At 42.5% G+C, this 14,525-nt stretch overlaps 1 protein-coding gene across 1 annotated transcript in view; it reads left to right on the top strand.

Annotated features, from left to right (window-relative positions):
• Positions 1-14,525, top strand: part of fbxw7 (F-box and WD repeat domain containing 7) — a 467,095-nt gene that overhangs the window by 141,116 nt on the left and 311,454 nt on the right. Inside the window, exon 2 of the mRNA XM_084319103.1 lies at positions 8,170-8,248. The gene's annotated coding sequence lies outside the window, so the exon portion shown is untranslated. The remainder of the gene's footprint in view (positions 1-8,169; positions 8,249-14,525) is intronic.

The following is a 14,525-nucleotide window of genomic DNA, read 5'->3' as shown; positions in this document are numbered from 1 at the left end:
TTTTTGTGGGACTTGTACAGCACTTTGTTCAACTTTGTCAGTGCTGTAAAGTTTAAACCTTTTTAAATCTTAGACAAACAAAACACTTTGCTTTCATGAAATATTGTAAGCCGTCATTTGAGGCTTTATAAAAGCAGCACAATGAACACAAATCTGTCAGTGCAGAGTCCGACCTCATCTTAAATAACAAATGGCATTGCTTGTTGTAATTAACAAAGAGAGGCAGAGTTGATTTAGCAAAATAAAAAAAATAAAATATATATATCATTTACATATATATATTTTTTAATATTTTATTTTCATATTCGAATCCCATGCCCATCGAACGAAGCTTCGAAGTATTTAAGACAGCCCTATTAAATGGACTGTTATATCTTATTAAATTGTGGACATTCATTCCCACTTATTAGACACTATTTCTGATGGTAAAATAAGCGTACAAAGCAAAATACAGAATTCTGAAATATTAAAACGGAATTTGGAAAAAAAAATTATGGAATTTGGATTTTTTTTTTTACGGATTTCATATGGCTCTACTCTCAGCCCATCTGCCCTGCACCTTGAGCTGCATGTGGCTTGGCCAAGTGTCGTGGCCCATCTGGAGGCGTGTCGGGGCACATGAATACCTGGGTACTGGAAAACATGGATTAGCTTGGGCTGGATGCTGGAATCATTATGATTAGGGTCAAACTAAGTACCCGCTAGCCAGCCGGTGCCTGTCTGTCTCCTAGCCAAAATGACTAGGCTGGGGAGTGTTATGACCACAGACTTTGTAATGCTACTGACAAATGCTTAAGCTAGCCTACCTCCTCATCACTTTTGCTCCTGCCAGATAGTGCTCTTCCAGAGGTCCTAGACCAAGTGGATTATACTCTGTATTTCAGATCTAAAATAATGTAAATGTGATCATGACAGATTGAGAAACCATTTGTAAATGCATTGTTTACATCACTGTTCATATTGTCATGCACATTCAAAGATGAAGAATTCTGGGTTCAGAAATATTGTTCATTAAAGGTTATGTAATCAGCCTAGTGACTTTCAGTCCAAGTTTTGAGAGAATTTCTTAAAAATCAGCCAGGGCCACATTGCACTCTCATTCTTCCATGTGGACATAATTTATTTGGCAAAGACCCGTCACAGCTGATCCCGACTGAAGTGGCAGGCGTCCAGCACCTCTGCTGTTGCCTCACACATAGCAGCAGTCTCTGGGAACCTCTCTGTGCTGCTTCTAGAAAACCCTTGGTTATCCCCCTGACACAGGAGTCAAAAGGTTGACCTGTTTTGTTATTGGACGTAAGGCATGGCAGGTCACAGCTAGGGCTAGGCGATATGGCCTAAAAATAAAATCTCACACCACATCCGATTTACGATTTTAATCGTTTTTTTTTCTCTTAAAAACTAGAAACGCCAAGGAAATCATTCAAATAAGCTTTGTTTTTATTTGACACAAAAATATTATCAAACCAAGATGAATTTCCCTATTGGGATTGAAGTGCAAACCTAACTTTCACCAATCTTCACTAAAAAAAAAAAAAAAGAAAAATAATATATATATATATAAGGTTACTCTTGATCAAACAAAGATGAATGTCCCTATTGGGATTAATAGTGCAATAACTTGCTTTTTCACCAAACTTCACTTAAAACAAATAAAAGGTGCCTCTTGATCATCAAACAAGAATTAATTTCCCTATTGGGATTAATAAAGTGCAAATCTAACTTTCACCAAACATCACTTTTTGTAAAATAAAAGGTGACTTGGGATTTTTTAGATTTTTTTTTTTAAATCGATTAAAATTTTTCTTCCTAAATCATGAATTCGAATTAATCGATTAATCGCCCAGCCCTAGTCACAGCCCCTCCAAAGAAAGAGGGGAAACAAAGAGCATAATTTTCTGAATGTGAGACCTGTTCACGTAGTGCACTTTGTACTAGACATTTCTTGCCAAGTGTGTCCATAATAAGGGGAGGTCTGCCGAGAGAACGTCCACTAGCACAGCCCTTGGTGTTACAGTTATCGGCTTTTCGCCTTGATTCCATTTAGTGCGATAAGTGAGTTGCCAATGTAAAAAAATCCAAACCATCTCCCCAAGACCCAGTTTGCTGAATTTTTGTGCATACTGAATACTTGTATGTACTGAATACTTGTGTGTACTGAATACTTGTGCGTACTTGTACTGAATACTTGTGTGTACTGAATACTTGTGTGTACTGAATACTTGTGTGTACTGAATACTTATACATATACATAATGTTGCTACTCCGAATCAGAGTGACTTTGATTTGATGCAGTCTGATTGAGCTTGAAAGGACGATTATTCTTCAGCAGAATAAAACACCCTCTCTCCAAAACATCTTGCCTCCGCTTTGTCCATAGATTTATTTGGAGGGAAAACATCAATATACATCCAACAACACCCAGGAGAAGGGCAACCCCAACTAATATTAAATAATTTATATATTTTTTTGTTCTCTGTCAAGGGAACACTTAGGGCTAGATCCACAAAGAATGGATTGTAATCTGTTAATACAATTTTCATTCAATCAATCAATCTGCACGATGATTGATTGAATGAAAATTTTATTAACAGATTGCAGAATGGGTACAGTACAGTACGGCTCAATACACACAATTGTTAAGGGGATGCAGACCAGAGAAAGACTTTCGTCTTGTTTACATCAGGGTCCCCCATTTTCAATTCATAATGAATTGTAAGTAAGGGTGCAACTAGCACCGTGCAATCCATTCTTTGTGGATCTAGCCCTTAGTTTGAATACTGAACTGGACTAACTGTTCTCTGCATAATAACAGTTTTTACTATCTTCCTTAGTGCTCATATCGTAGTGATGCAGCTGTGTTCACAATGGGCAGGAGTCACCCCAGTGCACTTCGTCTTCTGTGGTATAAATATTAACGTCTGCTTGAGCAGCTCACGTCAACGGAAGGGTCCGGATTGTGAGTCACTGTTGTGAGATTTTCGTCAGTGGCTCCCTTTCATGTAGAACAAATGTATATTTGAACCTCATAACATAAGCTTAACACGCATTTTCACGATTCATTAAAAAAAATTCAATTCATCGCGTTACCCTTTTGACCCCAGCAGCCTCCCATAGTTACTGTGATTTCCTGACGTCTGGGCTGGTGATGTGATTGTTTACATTCCTGAATCACATGCGCCACGGGGAGAATAGTACCGTGACCAGACATCCCTGATCCCCCATTTCACAATACAAAGTTTCCAAATGGACTTTTGGATTAAACCAAGTTGTATGCAGTGATGAACAGTCTTTCCCAGAGGAACACAATTTGCTTAACCCTTTCACTGCCACACGACAGAAGGTTAACCCTTTACTATCACACAACCTACGGCGATGCTCCATCATTAGCATCATTAGCTCCGCATCCGCGGAGCTAATGATGCTAATGATGGAGTATCGGCGTCGGTTGTGTGATAGTAAAGGGCTAACCTGTATTGTCACAGTGAAAGGGTTAACCGGCTGTTGTGACGTGTGTCAGTGAAAGGGTTAATGTTACACAGGTCGTGCTAGTTAACGTTAGATAGCAGTGTTCATGGGCGGCTGAGTGGCGCAGTGGGCAAGGCACTCGCCACTAACGCAGGATATGCTGGTATTGAGCCCAGCTCTCGGCGTTGCTACCGGCTTGGCCGGCCGTCGTACTAACACAATTGGGCAGTGTTAGAGGGTGGGAAAGCCGGTGGGTGGGGATTGGACGTTGTGGACGGCGTCTCCTACAGGTCGGTTGGTGCGCCTGTACAGCAGAATCAGGAAGTATCGGGGGCAGCGTGAGCCTCCCACGCGTTACTCCTCGCCACTGAGAGATTGCGCTGTTCAGGTGAAAAGATGCGACAGCTGCCTCCTCGTGTACCGGAGGGGACACGTGATGCAAGGCTTGGTCCTCACTGCAGCCGACCAGTGGGAGGCATAGTCTAGCAGCGTTCGAGACAGGGGAGGGGAGAATTGGAAATACGAAATTGGGATGGGAGAAAAATAGAAAAAATGGGAGAAAAAGTGGATTAAAAAAAAATATATAGCAGTGTTCATAAGAAGGAGCCGTATGCCAACAAAGACGTTGTTTCAACAAACGTTATTGAAGACTCCTGTGACAGTCCAGTAAGTATGTACTACGTACGTCTAACCTTTCCTAACCATTCTGTGACGGCAGCACTTACTACGTTATGTGTGCAAATATAATGCTCTGTTGTAAATTCACTGTGGTGACTCTTGAGCTACGTCCCTGTTAAAATGTTATCTTGGCACATGTTTTTGTAACTGTAGTTTGACTATTGACCTACTAAAGAAGACAGCAATGTGAAAACAGGAAGGGAAGATTGTGACCGGTCAAAGTGAAGGAATTCTTTCAATGAATAAGATGGATTTGTTTATTCTCTTTGCTGAAGCTTTTTGGACCAAGTATTCTGCCCTGAACAGGGATTCAGACACAAGTCTGGACATTTCTGGGTGGTGGTCTTGTTCTCTCTCTGGGTGTCTAGAACATCTCACCATATCTGTAGATGTCTCCCAGCTGCCATGTGGTACCATATTACATAATGATGGGAGAGCCTCTCTCCAACTTCTGTCCTCCAGTATATTGCAAATAAAGTCCATATGCCTCTGAATCATAAATTATGAGCTTTTCCCTCTGTCTCAGCCATCCGTCTCTCTCACGGTGATCCGATGTGTAACAGCTGGATAGCCCGTCCACTTCCCAGGGCTCTTTGTCCTGGTCTAGCTCTGTTGTTTACATCAACTTAGCAAATCCCGTCTCTTGGCACAAGACCGATTCTCATTGCTGCCGGGATATCTAGGAGGCCTAATTGTTTTTCTAGGCAGCTGCTCAGGAGCAAAAACAACAGGCATCCATGATGACTGTAGCACGTTCTACTGCTTTCTACAGAATACTTCTGTGACTGCTTAAAATCAACACCAACCTTTCTTTTCCCCCAACTTCTGATTTTCGCATCTGAACAGTGAGCAGCAACTCTGACTGCTGTCAGGCAAGCAATACTTCAAGATGAATTAACTTCATCAACTTCATCAGAATCAAGTGATGTGTGCAGCATTCCTTTTAAGCGTGAGTAGTTAAACACTTGAAACATATGGATTTGGTTTAGGGGATTGTAGAAGTTCTGAGGACTCCAGGAGGGCCCTGGCTGTTTATTTCCAGTATTTTACTGCCATATTCTTGTCCTTGCTTGCTACATGGGATAGATAATATAGATACAGTCAGTTTGTATACCATATTAATCCTCATATGAGTTTAAATTAGGCAAGGGCAGGGGTTAGTTGCCCTTGTTGTTGTTGTTGTTGTTAGTTGATTAGCTATAATGATTTACCAACCAAGTTTGGGGCAATTCAATCAACACAAAATGTGAATTTGAATAGCAGTTTATTTGAGAACGATGGAGCATGACACGGCATTCTCTTGCAAAAAATCATTTTGATTGATGCAGCCCCCCGGATATGTTTTATCTTTTTTATTAATCTTTTTTTAATGCTGAACAATATACAGAAAATAGCCTACATCACCACGACTGAAAATATCACATATACACAGAATATAGCCTATATCACCACGACTGCAAATATCACATATACAGAATATAGACTATATCAACACAACCGGAAATGGCAGCCATTTTGCTCTTATGTCTTGCTCCGGTTGGGATTCATTTCTAGCCTGTTCCCACCCAGGGAACAGGGGGACATATCAGTGGAGGCCTAGCAAAGGAGGCTGCTGCCATCAAGTGTACTCTTTGTGCTTATTGCTGTAAAAATAGAGTATTGGAGTATTGACTAACCAAGATGTCAATCCCACTCACCAAAGAAAAACACCCTGACAAACCACTTCCTTCCTCCAGGAATCAAAAGAAACAAGAAAATGAGTCACCAGCAGTCAGTCAAACTTCTCTCATCACATTCTTCTAGTCAGGAGTCTCGGGTAGAACAGACAAACATGAGCTAATACTTTCTCTTCTTTGATTACACTTCTGAATTATGCTATTGCTACCACATAAAGATGTGTGACATCTTACTGTAGGCCTTCAAACCAGTCATGTAGTCTAGTGAGATAATCCCCCCCCCCCTGCTAGTGTGTAGAGAAGAGGATCACAATATAGAGGTAAATGAATATCTTGAGAAATATGTAGTGACCCTAGATTCCTCCACAGATGACATCACACATGTCAATACAAGATTGCCAGGAGATGGTGGATGTTGCAGAAAACTGATTGCTCAGACAAATCAACCATTTCTTTCCAGAGGCATCCATTCTCCACCACGGTTTTATTAAAAAGTACGGGAGCAAATCATTCTGCACAGATCCAAGGTGGTGACTCACTGTTGCATGTTGACACAGGCAATTCTTCCAGGTTATTGACTGGTGTTGCTTTCATCTAAGATAATATGATCAGGCTTCTGGAAAGCCCACACCCATTGTGGATTTAGTACAAGTTGATGTCTGTGAGGTTTGCTGAAGACCATGCCCCTTTCAAAGCAAGTTTGTGTCACCTTGACCTCTGGACTGTACTGTTGATTCTCCTAATCCCTATGGAAAATTAGCAGTTGCACCACTATGCTTCCTGTGAGTACATACCGTTATGTAATTGTAAAATATGCCATGAAAGGGATAGTTCTGATGGACCTCTTTGGACCCCTAAGCCCCATTTCTTTCTTTCCAATGATGATGTTGATTGGTTGAGACCTTTCTCTGCACAATCCATGCTGTTCCTCCATAATAGCTCCGGATAGTTAGCCACAAACCAATACAAATTCAATGGGATCAGGCTTCTCTCTGTACAGGCTAAATGAGGCTTGCTGGAATTGACTCCATAGTGCACACAAAGTACATCTCAGCGAGCCTCAAGTCAGCTTGTGGCTAACTATCCTAGCATGGATGGTGCTGAGAAAGGATTCTACCGATCAACATCATCATTGGTAGCTAAGAAATAGGGCTAGGGTTTTTATTCAGTACCATGAGCACATACATGTTTAGTATCACAGGAATCACAAGCCCTCTTTACTCTGGTGACTGGGGTTAAGATCCTGTTAAAACACATGTGATAGAATGAATCATGATACATTTCCACAGTCCTCCTTTATCTGCCTTTTACCCGGTATCTTCACACTGCAGAGGAGGATCCGAGGGAGTCAAAGTGTTTCCTGCAGCTCTGTATCTTGTGCAACAATAAACACTGCCCATCTCCTAGATCAAGGGTTCTCAAACTTTTTTATACCACGATTTAGGATATTTTTTTGTGACCCCACACATAATGTATCGCATAATTTGGAAAAGTGGAATTAAGGAATGTCAAAATAAAAGCACACGTTGTTGAACTTGATCATGCATATTTATTAGAAAATTAATATAAAAAAAAAGAAAAAACACTTTGGGTCGTGACCCGTAGTTTGAGAACCGCTGTCCTAGAGATTTGTGGTGTGAGCCCAACTGCTCTGCCGGGACCACATCGCAAACTGGATTTTTGCTCGGCGTATGTCATTGAATATCTTGTTTTCAGACCAGTGTTTTGTAGATGATGCACTGGCATGGATTTAGCGTGGCCGACCCAACGATAAGTGACGCGATTCCTTTGGCATGTCTGTAAGAGAGTCGAAGCGTGTTCTGCCTGGGTTCTGGAGGATGAACTGGGTGTTGAGTTAAGACTTGGGAGGTCATTGATTATGGCAATCTCCTCATCACTCTCACCGCTGTCTCTCTTTCCTTCACACACGCATGCACGCACGCACGCACGCACGCACGCACGCACGCACGCACGCACGCACGCACGCACGCACGCACGCACGCACGCACGCACGCACGCACGCACGCACGCACGCACGCACGCACGCACGCACGCACGCACGCACGCACGCACACACACACACACACACACACACACACACACACACACACACACACACACACACACACACACACACACACACACACACACACACACACACACACACACACACACAAACACACATATTCTATGACCACCCCAGCCCCCTCTTTCCTCTCTTCTATTACAGACGGCTTCATGGCATGTTTACTCTGTGATGAACTCTTGAGATTGCTAAACACATGTACTGACAGCTACTTCTCCCTCCTCTCCTCTACTCTCCTCTCCTCTTCTCTTCTCTCCTCAGACAGACCGGAGAAGCCCATACAGTAGGGCCTGGACAGGAGAGTAACCCAGTGTGGCCTGACAGAGAGACAGAGATAATCGTAAGTAAACCCTCCACTTACTTTCACTCCCTGGTGGTTGTGGAAGTGAGAGGGTGTGAGGAAAAGAGTGTGTGTATTCAATGCATGCTTACTCCATATGTACACGCATACGTGCACACACAAACCGGCACGGTGGCGTAGTGGTAACACTGTCGCCTCACAGCAAGAAGGTCCAGGGTTCGATTCCCGCTTGGGGACCAGGTTTCCGCGATGCCAGGTACCCAGGTGGGGTATCTCCCAGGCCTTTTTAATTTAATTTTGTATCTGTCCTGTGTTCATACTCGTTGCAACTAATTTCACTGACGATTAAGTTATGGGACTGTCTAGGCCAAAAATGGAAAGGCACCAATGCCCGATGTAACTGGCAGGTATTTTATTGTGTCTTTGCTGGGGGCCTAAAGAGGAGGGGGTGTGTACAGGGATCGAAATTAACTTTTTGACTCACCGGCCAGTGGCGGGTAGATGGGAAGAGTCTACCCGCCAAGCATATTTCTTACCTGCCAATATATATTTTATATATAAATTTTTTTTTAAATAAAATATATATTATATAATCATACTTGTAGTTGTATTATCTGCGAGACATCGCCACCACGCAATAAGTCAAAATGCTTGCTATCTGCAAACAGCTCCACTGTCTGTTTTGGCTGTGTTGCTCTTCTAGAAAAATAATCCTTTCAGGGTTGCCTATTGAAATACTGTACACTTTCCTACTGTACACTTTCCTGATTAATTGAAATGGGGGACCCTGATGTAAACAAGACGAAAGTCTTTCTCTGGTCTGCATCCCCTTAACAATTGTGTGTATTGAGCTGTACTGTATTGTACCCATTCTGCAATCTGTTAATAAAGTTTTCAATCAATCAATCAACCACACCTCCAGTACAGAAACATTGTTTGAGTTTGCGTGTCAGGTAGACCATTGATTGACAGTCGAGTCTGCCAATTACATCACATCGCTTGCACTCCGGTGCTGCAGCTGGACCCATTGCCCACCTCTGCTGTTGATAACGCTAGCCAAGTTATTATACACACAGATACACAGTGGGCCAGTGACTTTGGTGTAGGGGTGTAACAATGCATCGATCCTAAGGGGGAAATTCAACTGCATCGATTTGAAAATGTTAGAATAGATTATCGCAATTTTAATGTGTACACGTTATGTTATTGTCATGTCCGTTACAGCCAACACACCGACATACGCTACTGCATCAACGTTATGATTAACAAAGCAAGGCATTCGTTTTGTTGCATTAACGTTATATTACTATTGCTATCGATAAATCTAGGTGTTCTAAAATCTATTGCTATTGGTAAGAGAGACTATAATAAGTTGGTGTCTCGGAAAACGAGAGCCCTGATTGCGGAGTTTCAGGAAGTAAACAAGAAAAATGAGAGCTTCCGATTGGTCATTTGCTTTATTTCCCATGAAACCAGTCACTTCACTCTACTGTGATTGGACCGTTGGCTTGAGTGCAATGTGGGACTTGTAGTTTTTTAACGATCTCGCAGCGGAGGAAAAAAAAGACGAGAGGCTATAATCTGTATTCGCACAGCGTGCGCGTAATTGATTTTTACCGTTCGCATACAAATATTTTTAGGGGCCTGCTTATGAACTACACGTCTACACGCCACACGGCGGGCAGCCCTCTAAGTGTCATGCGCCAAAGGTAAAACCAGACCGCCCCTGGCGGGCGGCGGGCTTTAGTTTCGGTCCCTGGGTGTGTAACTGGAAGGTTGCCAGTTTGCATTGCTGCACCAGCAGGGGAAATCGGGGCGAGGGCAAGTAAGTGAGAACCAACAAATTCCTCTAAAGTGCCCTTGAGCAAGGCTCTCTCAACCACCAACCTCTCTGCTGGAGCTGCCCTGTGGCCGACAGTGGAAGACTGTGGTTGTAGTTGTACTGAACAGCTCTCGGGTGTCAGTGTGTGGAACTGAATGAGTGTGTAGCAGGGTGTGGTTTGAAAAGGACATATCACAAATCTTCCCATGGTAAGTAAAGGGGGAAAAAGTACATGTACAACTCATTATTTATTGTACATGTTTATCGAGTAAAAGTGTTTTCTTCTAGCAACTCTGTATACAAGTTAACCTCTTAAGCCCCTAGCCCTATTTTCAAAAAATCCTAAGTAAATGGAAGATTGCTCCACTTCTACAAGGTCCATTGCATGTTCCTGGTATCTAGGGAAATCTATGGATCTCAGGGAATGTATTCCCAGTGTCAGAAATATTGTGTCTGTTACTAGGCTTGAGTAAATTAAATTGTGATGAAACAAAGGAGAATAAAAATTATGATTTCTTTGTATCTTTGATGGTGAATAACACCATGCAAAAAATTACTAGATACCAAGAAAATGCAAATGGGCCTTGTAGAAGTGGAGCAATCTTCCATTTACTTAGGTATGTATTTTTAGGTGGATTTTAAGAAAATAGGGCTAGGGCTTAACAGGTTAAAATCATTGGTAAACAAACTTAATGCTGAACATATACACTTTGACTGCTGTTTTGACAGGGTTAGGGTCTTTACTCTTGGCTACACGTGAAGAAAAGAAAAAACGCAAAATTTATTCATACAGTCTGTAGAGATGGATTTATGGCGTGATATCATTGTGGGTCCGGTATTGGACCCCTCTGCCTTAACTCATTGACTATCACGTAGGGGTGGACGGTATGGTCTAAAATTTATATCACGGTATAATTTGAAGCATAGACGGTAACGGTATATATCACGGTATCAGTGTTTCCGTTAGAATAATTTTTTTTGCCTAATAGGCAGGCTATATAAAGAATGACATCCTCAAGGCATGTAGATTTATAATATTTTAACTTAAAACTAGGCTACTTTTGCGTATAAAGTCATTATATTCCAAATAAAATAAGTCCCGAGTCGAGACTCCGTGCTGCTCCCATTGCAAACAGCGGGGCTGGATTTTGCTAGAAGCATATGTAGCTGCAGAGCCGCAGAGCCAGTGGCTCTTTCAGGTCGTTCAGCCGTTTGGTGGGGGGGGGCGCTGTTGAGCGGGCCTGTGACCAGACCTGAAAGAGCCACTGGCTCTGCGGCTCTGCAGCTGCATGCTATTTCGCAAATCCACTGCTGCAGCAGCCGTCCTCCCGTCGTTATCATAACACTACACACATATCATAATGTTTACAGCAAACTGTAGTTGATCACCAGGTATGTTTTATTAACGTAGAATAATTCATATAAGAAAAACGATAGGTAAGATCTCTTACCTTTCTCCACTGGTTAAAAATGCCAGGAACTGAAATTGAAACTTGCTGTGCGCCGCGGTGATATGTGTTTATTATGAAATGACAATTGCGTGTTGACACGCCCAGTGCGCCCACTGCGCGAAGCCTCCTAAATAACTTTTTCCAGTTTGCAAATATCTATTATCTATGACTAATTCGATCTATTTTTAGGGGCAAATGCGATTGAAATAGTCGCGCTGTGGTTACATGACGTCATTGCTATTTTAGAGCTGCCCTACCGGTTACTCGGTATAGTCAAAATCCATACCGTAGAGCAAATTCATACCGTTTATACCGTATACCATTTATACCGTCCACCCCTACTATCACGCTGTTTTTCCATCTTTACACCCTGGCGCCAGCGTTATTGACAATTTTCACGATGTTTGCGAACCCATCGTATTTTCTATATTATAGCTATGGAGACAATAGTATGGCTATAGTATGGCTAATTTCACAGGCACTATTTATACTCCAATAGGGACAAAACAGTTTATTTCTACATACCTTCGTTTGTGCGCTATATCACGCAAAAAAAATCGCCCCGTTTCACAATAATCCAGGCTGGTTTTCTAGATCGGGAGATATAGAGTGTTTTGTGCGCATATGCGCAAATCTCGCGGCTGCTCGCCTGAAACCTATATTATTGCCAGGTCAAAGGTAAACACGACCATATGTTTCTTCACAAAGCCATCCGACACTACAAAAGCATGTTTTATGATGGGGTTCGGTAAAATAGACGTTACCTTGTCAGCAGGTACTCCACTCTCGCTCCAAGTGTCTTCGATCAGAACAGGATCAATATATATAACGTTAGGTGGCCCTCAGCCGTTGTCTTCTTCTTCATTTGTGTGCTCGGGCCAGACTATACCACAGAGCCGAATAGGTTTGCTCATTGGTCGGTTTGACTATAGTATTTTTAGGATTTACCAGAAGTGCTGAGTCCAACATAGTCTGGTGAAAACGCACCTTATCATCCATAATCATCATCCATATAATCCGCTTTGTCTTCTTCTTCATCTCTAATAGTTTGCTCGCCATTGCATTGCAGGTTACTATTGTGTGCTCGGGCCAGGCTATACCACCGAGCCGAATAGGTTTCCTCATCGGCCGGTTTGACTATAGTATTTTTATGATTGTGCTTTGGGAGCGTTCGCTGTGGCGTGGGGCGGCCCACACTAAACTGGCCCATGCAGTGCATAAGGTAGGCGATACTGCCACCTGTCGGGATTCAATCGCCATTGCAATTATAACATAGCCAGAGGTCCCAGGCACACTCACAAAGGCCTGTGCGAGTGTTTAGAATAAGAAAATAGAAAAAAAAGGAACTAAAAACGAGATATCTCGTTATTGGCGCTCAAGCGCTGGCTCTCAGAAACGACATATCACATTTTTGGCGCTCAATGAGTTAAGAGGTTAAGTAAATTTATATCGACCAACTTGTATTTCTACTGTTCACTCATACTTCACCAAAATGACTAGTTGGCAAGTTGTTCCCATCTGTACATTCCCTGTGTTCATGACACCCATTCCTTCACATTTTATTCCACTTTAAACTGTCCCTCCACAGCACAGCCTGGCTATTTAGATACTGCATACCGTATTTGCACTAGTTGTTGTGGACGGGGACAAATAAGACACCATGGTTTGGGTTCTGTAGCACTGTGCTACTTCTCTATTCAATTACGCATGTAATTTACAAGGAATTACAGCATTCTCTCTGAGCTGAGTGAGTGATGGATTTATACCACTTGTCGGTTGTGGCATGTGATTTGCGACTCTGTCAGAAAGGTGTCTTTTCTTTTAAATATGTTTAGTTGATATGAGGGAGTGTTTGGAGTGAGTATTGTAACTGACACAATTCAAGTGTTAGACTACTGATGGAAATTAGCTTATGCTATATCTGGTGCAAACATGTTTTCATGTGACAATGATTAATGTAAATGCACATTGTCTATAAAAATAATAATAAATAATAAATAAATAAAAAGAGTAACACTGAACATGTTAGTGTCTAGTTAGTTAGTCGAGGAGAGCTTCTAAGTAAAACACAACAAAAGCATAGCAGTGCTGGTCACATCTAACAACAAGAGGAGGCCATATGACCTTATTGTACAGTTGGCAGTGATGGGTGTAGCAGTCACCTGTAATGAACTCTGCATCATTAAAAAAGACGAATGAGTTGATACTAGGCCTACCGGTAAATTATATGACCGTTTGTGAACAAGTACTATCGTGGACTGTCATGTAAAATTCCTGGAAATGTCCTGGAAAATGATTCCTCAAAGAGTATCAAGACACTACAGTCCGTTCCTACTCTGAACCCTGCTCTGACAATGAGTGCACTGTCTGAATCCCTCCTGTCCCTTGCTGCGAGTTCATGCGTCCTCAGTCACTATACTCCTGAGCCATTTGGAGAAGCCTTTATTGTACCCCCAAACCACTGTCAGGAAGCACAGAGTCCGCTGGGATGAAAGGGAACAAGGCATAGAGTTAGCCGAGGGCGTGGGGGAGTGAGAGATAGTCCTAGAGGATATATGAAGGGGGGACGGGGGGGTTATGGGGTGACCCGCCCTTGGTCTCATTGTTGTCGGCATCTCAAGGCAGGACATGCACTTTCACACTTCCATGTAAGGCGTGACAGGAGTTGTTTTTTAGATCTGTTATGGAGAAACGGGATGTTTATTAACTCTGCTGCATTGCCTGTCTGTTTCCCTCATCTGTCAGAGAGTGAGCGTGTGCGGAAGTACTAAGGAGTGAGAGAGTTTGAGAGTAGCTGAGAGAAAGAGAGACTGAGTAGCTAAGAGATAATCTGAGAGTAGCTGAGAGAGAAAGACTGAGGCGCCGGTTACACTAATGGCCAGTTTTCGTTTTGTTGTCAGGGTCAGTTTTGCTTTCCAGAACGCAACGTAATGGCAGGCAAGTTAGACACTGGTTTTGCCTCCTGAGCACAGTGATGTAGTACAATGCCAAAGCAGTAGGTGGCAGTAGGTGGCGAACATGAAGGCAATTTTCAACCAATCAG

Source organism: Notolepis coatsorum, assembly GCF_963971535.1.
Source record: "Notolepis coatsorum genome assembly, chromosome: 7".
NCBI classification, from domain to species: domain Eukaryota; kingdom Metazoa; phylum Chordata; class Actinopteri; order Aulopiformes; family Paralepididae; genus Notolepis; species Notolepis coatsorum.
This window is presented reverse-complemented; position numbering and strand designations above follow the sequence as displayed.